The 8,926-nt window shown below is 34.0% G+C and overlaps 1 long non-coding RNA gene across 1 annotated transcript in view; it reads right to left on the reverse strand.

Annotated features, from left to right (window-relative positions):
* Window positions 1-5,520, reverse strand: part of LOC107734558 (uncharacterized) — an 87,041-nt gene extending 81,521 nt beyond the window's left edge. The window contains exons 1-2 of the long non-coding RNA XR_001639107.1: window positions 5,351-5,520; window positions 4,731-4,808 (exon numbers count right to left, since the gene is read on the reverse strand). This is a non-coding gene — a long non-coding RNA (uncharacterized LOC107734558). The remainder of the gene's footprint in view (window positions 1-4,730; window positions 4,809-5,350) is intronic.
* Window positions 5,521-8,926: the final 3,406 nt, after the last annotated feature.

Genomic DNA, 8,926 nt, shown 5'->3' on the forward strand with positions numbered 1-8,926 from the left:
ATATATATATATGTTGTTCAAATGTATTAATTCTTACATTTTAACTAATTTAACCCAACATGCATTGTCCATATCTAATGACTAGCATAGCAGAATGGAAGGGTCAGTGGTATCAAAAAGGTAGACACATTGAAGTGTGTGGGAAGGAGCAGACAACTGTCATGTATTGACCATTGTAATTAAGATGTAAAGTAAAACAATGGTTTAACTGCAGTATGCATACACACACACATTATTAGGCAACACAATTATTATTGGCAACTTAAAATTCACAATCAAACAAGCTTTTTGAGACCCGTTTGTGAAACCGGGCCTTTATGTTTTTGCAGATTAAAGTTGTACTTGTTAAAAATTATGAATTCTAAAATTTTAATTGTTTTATTTGGGGAAAAAACTAATTTAACAAATTTAAAAAATGAATAAATGAATAAATAACATAAATAAACATTAACTGAACAGGATTACACTGATTTGATGTGTCTGTGGACCTGCCTCCAGTTCTTAAAATAATTAATATAATATATAATATAATATAATTAATTAAATAAATAATTAATATATAATATAATAATATTTCTCAACTGCTTGACGGTGTATCACAAAAGGTCATAGACTTTAGTCAGGCTAATGCCATATTTAATTTGAATGAAAACGAAGCTGTGAGGAATAGAGTACCGCAGTTTAACAAAACATACGGATTGTTCAGCTCACAAAACATCTTTCCGAAAAAAAAAAAAAAAAATCACACCTTTCAGTAGACAAAAACTCCATAAATACAGTTTTGAAAATTACATGATATACTACCTTTATACAGTATGTACCATTGTAAAGACTGAGTCCATCCCAGCCTCATTTTTTACCTGCATATAATTCAATATGGCATCTGGCCTGCAATTCAAAACAGTGCTGAAACATTGACTTCAGCATACTGTTCCATCACAGGAAACAAGCTCATTACTGTGATAATACAGGGAAATAACATGAAGGTAAAAGCACACACTTTGAAAGTTCACCAATGAATTGCGTTGCAAAACTGTACCCAATACTGTGTTAACCTATCACAGAGTAATTGAATGTTTTTATAAATCACCTCATTAGGATTATGAACAAGCTTTCTACAATCCACAGAAATCATTTAGGCCTCTGAACAGGCTATAAGTTATCCTCCTGCTAAATGAAATGCAATTAACATCTGTTTATCAGACTGAATATACAGCCATAAGTTTAGCTGCAATGACTGTGACAAACAATTAGCTCTAATTGCAATATATGCGGCAGGGAAGTACAGATTGTGTGAGCATTCAGACAGACAACAATGATAACTCCATTACACTGATACCTATCCTATGTAGCCTAAAAAGATGCCCTCAGAAACTTTCAAAATGTTATCAGATATTTTCATTACACCTTTTTGTGACAGAAAAGTAACAACAATAAAGGATTTCGAAAATGTTCTTGTTTCTTTAGGGAACCATGTAAACATTATTCGGGCGAACTATGAACCAGAAGCTCTTACAGAAACTCCTTAGATAATAGGCTTTACAGTGTCTTATCTGTATTATTTCCACATCTCTAGAGTGAAAAAGCTCAATTTTGAGGCAGGTGAGTCGTTTGTAATCTTTCACTATCCTGAACCTTGGCTGATCTACAATCTGATAGCAGGCAAGTAAACGTTCTGTAGATTTTATCCAGTTTTTATCCAAATCATATACTGTAGTGAGGTTTCTTATCTTTAGGTTTCTAAATCATTACATATTTATGCATAATTGGAAATGTTGGATGTATAATGTCACCAGTGTTGGACTCGTTACTCCAAAAATGTAATTTATTACTCGTTACTAGTTACTCCTTTCAAAAGTAATATTACTTTACATATTACTATCTGGCAACAGTAATTAGTTACACTACTAGTTATTTCTTCACGCCCCACAGAAGTTGTAATTGTGTATTTTCTAACAACGTCATTTGCACTGCGCTCTTGCGTTACTTGATCTTTTTATTTTGGTGCGTCAATCTGTTGAGTTACTTAGTATAGGAAATTATGATCCGCACTCACGAGAACAATCTTCTTTTTTCTTTAGTTTTCTTTAAAGAAAACAGAAGATTGTTCTCGTGAGTGCGGATCATAATTGTGTATTTTCCCCATAAAATTATTTTAAAATGTTACTAGCAATATATTTCTGCCTCATCATTTGACCAAAATCTACATGGGATCGCAGTCAGAAGTTTTTACAAACACTCAATGCTGACTGATAGTGCCTTTTAAGTAAAAGTGTTGTATTAATTGTCATGTGTAAGCTTGAAGCTAATTGTAGCTATAATTTCTCTGTTACCCAAATATGATTATATTTCATGATGTATTTTATGAAAAGAAATCACATAAGTTAATAAGAATTTTAATTATAGTAATATAATTTATATCATGTTCAGAGGGATGTGGGTGGGCAAGACATGTATAATGCCAGAGTAAAGTAATGCCACAACTTCCATAATGCCACTACTTACACATCAGTGTTCAGTGTTTCTCATGACAAAATCAGTCTAATGGCAATATGTCCATCCCCTGCATGTAAGCTTTTCCATATTCCAAGCTTTCCTGATGCACTGGTGACAGCTGTTTTATGGATGGTAACTGTAATATTATTACTGAAATCTTATTAGTAATTAGTTACACTACTAGTTACTGCAAAAAGTAATATTATTACTGTAACTAGTTACTGCCCAACACAATGTCACTCTGTCTGCAAATGCATTAGTTCTGAAAAAACCTGATGCGACTGCATCAACATTGAAAATACTCAAATTAAAAGTAAAATTATCTTCAAATGGTCTCTTTGGCTTGATTGGCTACCTTCAACGCTCAGAGTGAACTGAACAGTGTAGTTCCACATTATCTCAATTTGGCTTTTTCTCAGTTATAGCTCAAATAACAATAATTTAAAAAATGAATACCAAAAAATGCAGGCAGAAGTTTCTTTACCAAACTTGCATGTGACCAGTGTTATTTTAGTATTGCTTACATATAACAATATATTAATATATATAACAATATATTAATATTTTGAATTAGCTTTCATATTTTTCGTTTTCATTTTCATTTTAATTATTTTTCAGTCATTTTGTTATTTTCATCTTTATTTATTGAATTTTTTATTCCTTTTTTTTTTTTAGACACAGCACCTACACTCTTAAAAATAAAGGTGCTTCACGATGCCATAGAAGAACCTTTTTGTCTAAATGGTTCCATAAAGAACCTTTAACATCTGAAGAACCTTTCTGTTTCACAAATGGTTCTTTGTGGCGAAAGAAGGTTCTTCAGATTATAAAAAGGTAAGAAAGAGATGAAAATGGTTCTTCTATGGCATCGCTTGAAGAACCTTTTGAAGCACCTTTATTTTTAAGAGTGTATCTTTATCAGCCATGCTAAAACGACTGTCTAATTTGAGACTAAGATGTGTCTAAAATCGAGCTAGAGAGGTGAAGGAAAATTGGATGAACAGCTTTTAGTACAACTGCATTTGATTGAATTGAAGTTTAATTCCATTAGAAGGACATTTTATCCCAACCTTGAACCTTGTGTGATGCAAAAAAAAATCAATTTACAAGCTGTGTGTAAGCCAGTTACATAGACCAACTGCAGTAGCCTTGCTTAGATGTGCGGCAACACTCATTATCCTCTTCCTTGGTAAAATTAAACAATGATTCAAAGGGTAGTAAGAACCAAGACGGTTTTGTAGATGGTATTTCAGCAGAAAAGTACATTTGAGTGCGCTGATCTAGTTACATGAATATTTAATGAAGTCTTCTTTGTCAAGTAAAATTCATCTAAATATTCAGAGTTAGAAAGGGCAGGAAGGTTGTGAGCTTAATGTGAAATCAATAAACTGACAATCTCTGCCAAAACAACAAGGTATGACCTGAGGAGATGGGACTACTTCTAATACTGAGGCTTTTCATCTAAGCTATGAATAATCAACATTTTTAAAAAAGAAACAGAAAAAGAAATAATGAAAAGAAAGAAAAAGTGTACAAAGATAACATACCAAACTAATACAGACACACACACACACACACACACACACACACACACAAAACAAACATCAAAAGTACCTTTATGATGTTACATAAAATAACTATGATAATATGCAATAATGACACACAATTTTCCAAATGTATGGCATGGTTGCCCATGACCTCTTGCCTCTGTAATTTACAGCAGCGATTGCTAAATGGACAGGATGATACCAGGAAACTCTCACAAAGAGCTGGATGGGGGATCAAAGGGGGATGTTCAAGTCAGATGCTACTTCAGTCACACATACACACACACACATGTGATTTCTAACTGCATTCTCTAACAGCACATTTCACATGCACCCTCTTCGTACTCCATTAAAGTGTCAGAGAGCCCTTGAAGTGTCACCTGTACACCATTAGCTGTTGCATCTAATTCATACAATGCTCTGGGGCCACGGCCAAACAATTATGCCAGCGCTAACATTGGTTTTTAGAAGTCAGCGAGGATCATGTTTGAACATCCTCTCCTAAGAGTCATTTTTGTATTCAGATGCTAACGTTTCAAGAACCAGAGGAAGACCTGATAAAACCCCAGAGAGCCTCACAACAAACTTTCAAATCCATATTCTGAAATATTTGACAAAAACACACCAAAAGTAGCCCTTTGGAATAAATTATTGCAGAATAAATAAATATACGGGTTTTGTGTATACCTGTTATATAGTCCCATCCTGGAAAACATTCGGGGTAGTCACTAGGCCAAAATTGTACCGATGTAATGCTGCCCTCTACTGGAAAAAAACAAAACAATAATAATTCCTATGACAGACGCTCCCGTTTAATTTTAGTCTTTAATTCAATATGTACAATGTTTTATTTATATATCTAACTATTGCCGTGGGGCTGTAAGCCAGTACTGTTTACAGTAACACATCCAAGTCATAAATAAGCCATCAAATTTCAAAGCTCTCTTGATTACGCTCTCCTCAAGATAGGCTATTCTATTTGATGCCAAACCTTGAATACTTCATGTGCTCCATGAATCAATAAATATTTGCATTATTTTTTCATATTTACTGAGAGGTTAGTTTTGGACTGTCAAAAGTGCGCAAGTTCAAATAGTGTCTTGTCTGTGTGGAAGTAGGCCTACATGTTAACTGTTATGTTAAATGTGTGTGCAAAGGAAAGAATGAGTGTTTATGTAGGCCTAGGTTAATAACCTAAGGTTATATAGAAACAGGAAATAAACTGGATACATGGAAAAACATACACTTTCTTGATAAACGTAAATAAACAAACAAACAAACATGTGTTAGTGTAAGTGTGGGTTCACCTCACATGAAGACATTCGGTTCATTCAACAAAGTTTGTGTCTGAGCCAACTGCGATGAGTTTTTTACTGTTATAAAGTTTAGTTCCATATTGCTGTTTATTCACAGCAAACGAACGACGCATTGCGACAAAACAAGAAAATCGCTCATAGATGTAAACAAGCGCCCCATTTTAAATCAACCAACGTCGTCGCCGTAAGCGCGCACTGACTCTATGCACGGCAGTGACGGCACGCAGCCTACGTATTTCGGGTGAAAGCTTAATATGGGATGATATTAGGCTCAAAATGATTAATAGATGCACACACAATTATCCATGTACTGCATAAATTTTATACATGTATCTTACTAACCACAAACAAATACCTTTCAATTTGAGTCTGTGGAATTCAGGATTAAATGATTGTGCAGCAATTTTTACAAATACAGACATGTTTGCGAATAAAAATGTTCTGTTCTGCATTAATATATCATAAATTGATTATAAAATTAACTTTAAACTATAGCTACTAAACGAGCGTTTTATAGGCTATAGCCTATTCCGCGCTCAAGCGGATCGCATAAATAGCTAGAACATATTTTATATAGGCTACTTATTATTAAACTGTTTTCTGAGTCAGTGTCGGCTGCAAAGATGAAGTTAACTGATGAACGACTTTATTCTCAATATTTAATTATTTTTATTTTCAATATTTTATTTCTACATTTTTCTGGATATTTAATGAGTTTAATCTCGCATTATAGGCTTTATTCTGTAGGGTTTTTTTATTTTTTTATTGTTTGGCCCTATAATCCTCTTCCTTACTCTCATAATTTGGCATGAATGTCACAATGTTGGCTATTTGAATTTGAATGCTACAGACTATTATTTACTAGGCCTATGTAAACCAGGATTTGTACTTAACCCGCTTTCCAAAATATATATATATATATATTTCATGGTCTTCTTCACATGAAAAATCGTCCTCTTCACATGACCAAATAGGCTTTGTGCTTGGCCCGTGCTCAGGCTGAACGGCACGGATTGTACTACAGGCTGTTTTAATTAACCAGTGTATCTAGATTCTATAGTGTATCTATATGTTTGGTTGACTGTATTTTATTTTGATAATGAAAAGGCTGCAGCGTATGCAATGGTGTAGCAATTAATGCAGAACAGAACATTTTTATTCGCAAACATGTCTGTATTTGTACAAATTGCTGCACAATCATTTAATCCCGAATTCCACAGAATCAAATTGAAAGGCATTTGTTTGTGGTTAGTAAGATACATGTATAAAATGTATGCAGTACATGGATAATTATGCGTGCATCTATTAATCATTTTGAGTCTAATTTCATCCCATAGCTTAAAAGCTTCCGGTCTGTATTCAGCCATAGCGTGATTGCATTACCAGCCGCAATCTTTTGTAAATTAACGATTATCGATTAATATCAAATAATATTTATTCATTTTATTGCTATATAACACATTATACCACAGTAATATAATACAAAACTTATTTAATGATGATTTCCATAAAGTTTAAACATCCGTGAGGTTGGTTTGTCTCGCTTGCAGTGTCCCGTTTTGTGAGGCTTCCCAAAGGTTTTTCCTAACTTCTCCCCTGGATGAAGAAACTCGCAACAAATGAATTTACAGTATTAGATGTAAGAATTTTAACATGACTTTTGATCCTAGAGTCTGCAGTCGCCACTTCAAGAATGACGTCAACACGGTTCTACACTAGGTAAGATCTAAACCCTTATACAATGTACATATAATGTAGGCCTATTATGAATGTTTTTTTTTATTTTTTTGTCGCTGTGGTTGCCTATTTATTTAAAAACCTCTTCTGTGGGCCTGGGCAATACATGTTGTCGAGTTAATAGATGATTCACCCAAAAATAAAAATAAAGCTGTCATTTAAGCTACTCACCTTCATGTTGTTGTAAACCCATATGGCTTGCTTTCTTCATTGACATACAGAAATGTTGTAAATAATGTTAGTGTCAGTCAGCTATTCATACAGTTTTCCCCATAGAAGAAATTGATAATGGTTTAGAATGACATGAGGAAGAATAAGCTAAAACCCCAGCTAAAAATTTTTTTTTTCATAAGAGTACTTACATGTTAAATACATTATACATTTTTAAAGTAACCTTCAGGTTCAGTGTACACAAACTTACTTGCATTGTTATTAGATTTTGTGGTGTGTATTTTTTGGAAAACATGTCTCACATCCAATCTAGATTTGTGATTTACAACCAATGGCCTTTTGGAGACTTTTTGAACCTGCATCCCACAACATGGTTCTTGTGACCAGAGCAAGGACAGCTACAACGTGGAGTGAAGTTGGAGAAACAAGCAATGCAATGGTAAATATTGATATTGCATTCTTTGGAACAGAGAAAGAAAATAAATGTTATTTATTGCTCTCCCTTAATGCACACGTTACATGCATTATATGTATCATAATTATTTGAAATGTATTTTGACAGTGTCGGTCTCTGCAGCCCATCGATGAGTTCTTCCTCTTCATGGTCCACCATTCAGTCGGTCTTCCACAGAGAGATCTGGCCTTAGACAAAACACTTGGGATGGATTAATTTGGTTTTATTTGTAAATACTGTAATATAAAATATAAACTAAATATAATGTAAATGTAAATATATTTAACTTTAATACGGTTTCTTGCTCACCAGTGTAATCTAAACATGTAAATATGTAATGTAAATATTAGTAACTTTGATACAGTGTAATGGTTATGTACAAATACTAATAACTGTGATAGTGTAATGGTGTGTCTTTTTTAACACTTCTGCCATTTGAAGGACTGATAGCCAGGGGTGTGAAGTAACGAATTACAAATACTCACGTTACAGTAATTAAGTAGTTTTTTATCAGTAATTGTACTTTTTTGAGTAGTTTAAAAATTGTGTACTTCTACTTTTACTTGAGTACATTTTAAGTGATGTATTGGTACTTTTACTCCGCTATTTTCCTCCGTTTGTGGTCGTTACATGCTTATTTTAATTTTATTTTTATCCATCAACGTGATTGGATAGAGAGTAATAGGTCTCGTGACTTTCGTCAAATCAAATTGTGCATAGAAAACTTTAACCGCCAACTGTTTATCATGGCTGCTGGAAGCGCATTCTTCAAGCATCAATTCAGGCGTTTCAACTTAATATGTTAAGGTAAATTTCGGATTTCTGCTTACTAAATGATTTGTATATAGGCTATGCTTGCCTATCTACACGGCCTGAAATATGGTGTGAGATTGCGGGTATTGCGTACAGTGTTAACTCACGCAAGTGCCACGTTCTGTAAATTCTCACTCACTTATGAGACGTGCGATCTGCGCTGCCTCGTCTCTCTCTCGCGCGTGCGTTCTGCAGCAGTCACTTGGATAAGTCGTTGTTGCTTGTGGAACTTGTTGACTTTTGATGAGTTTGAGCGCATGATGCGCGCTGTGAAAAAGTGTGTTGGAAACACAAACTGAGGACCAAATCTGCCCCTTATTGATGACCCGTGGTGTTAAAGGGGTCATATGATGTTGCTAAAAAGAACATTATTTTGTGTATTTGGTGTAATG

The sequence above is a fragment of the Sinocyclocheilus rhinocerous genome, unplaced genomic scaffold (assembly GCF_001515625.1).
Source record: "Sinocyclocheilus rhinocerous isolate Xijiao unplaced genomic scaffold, SAMN03320098_v1.1 scaffold580, whole genome shotgun sequence".
Classification (NCBI taxonomy): Eukaryota; Metazoa; Chordata; class Actinopteri; order Cypriniformes; family Cyprinidae; genus Sinocyclocheilus; species Sinocyclocheilus rhinocerous.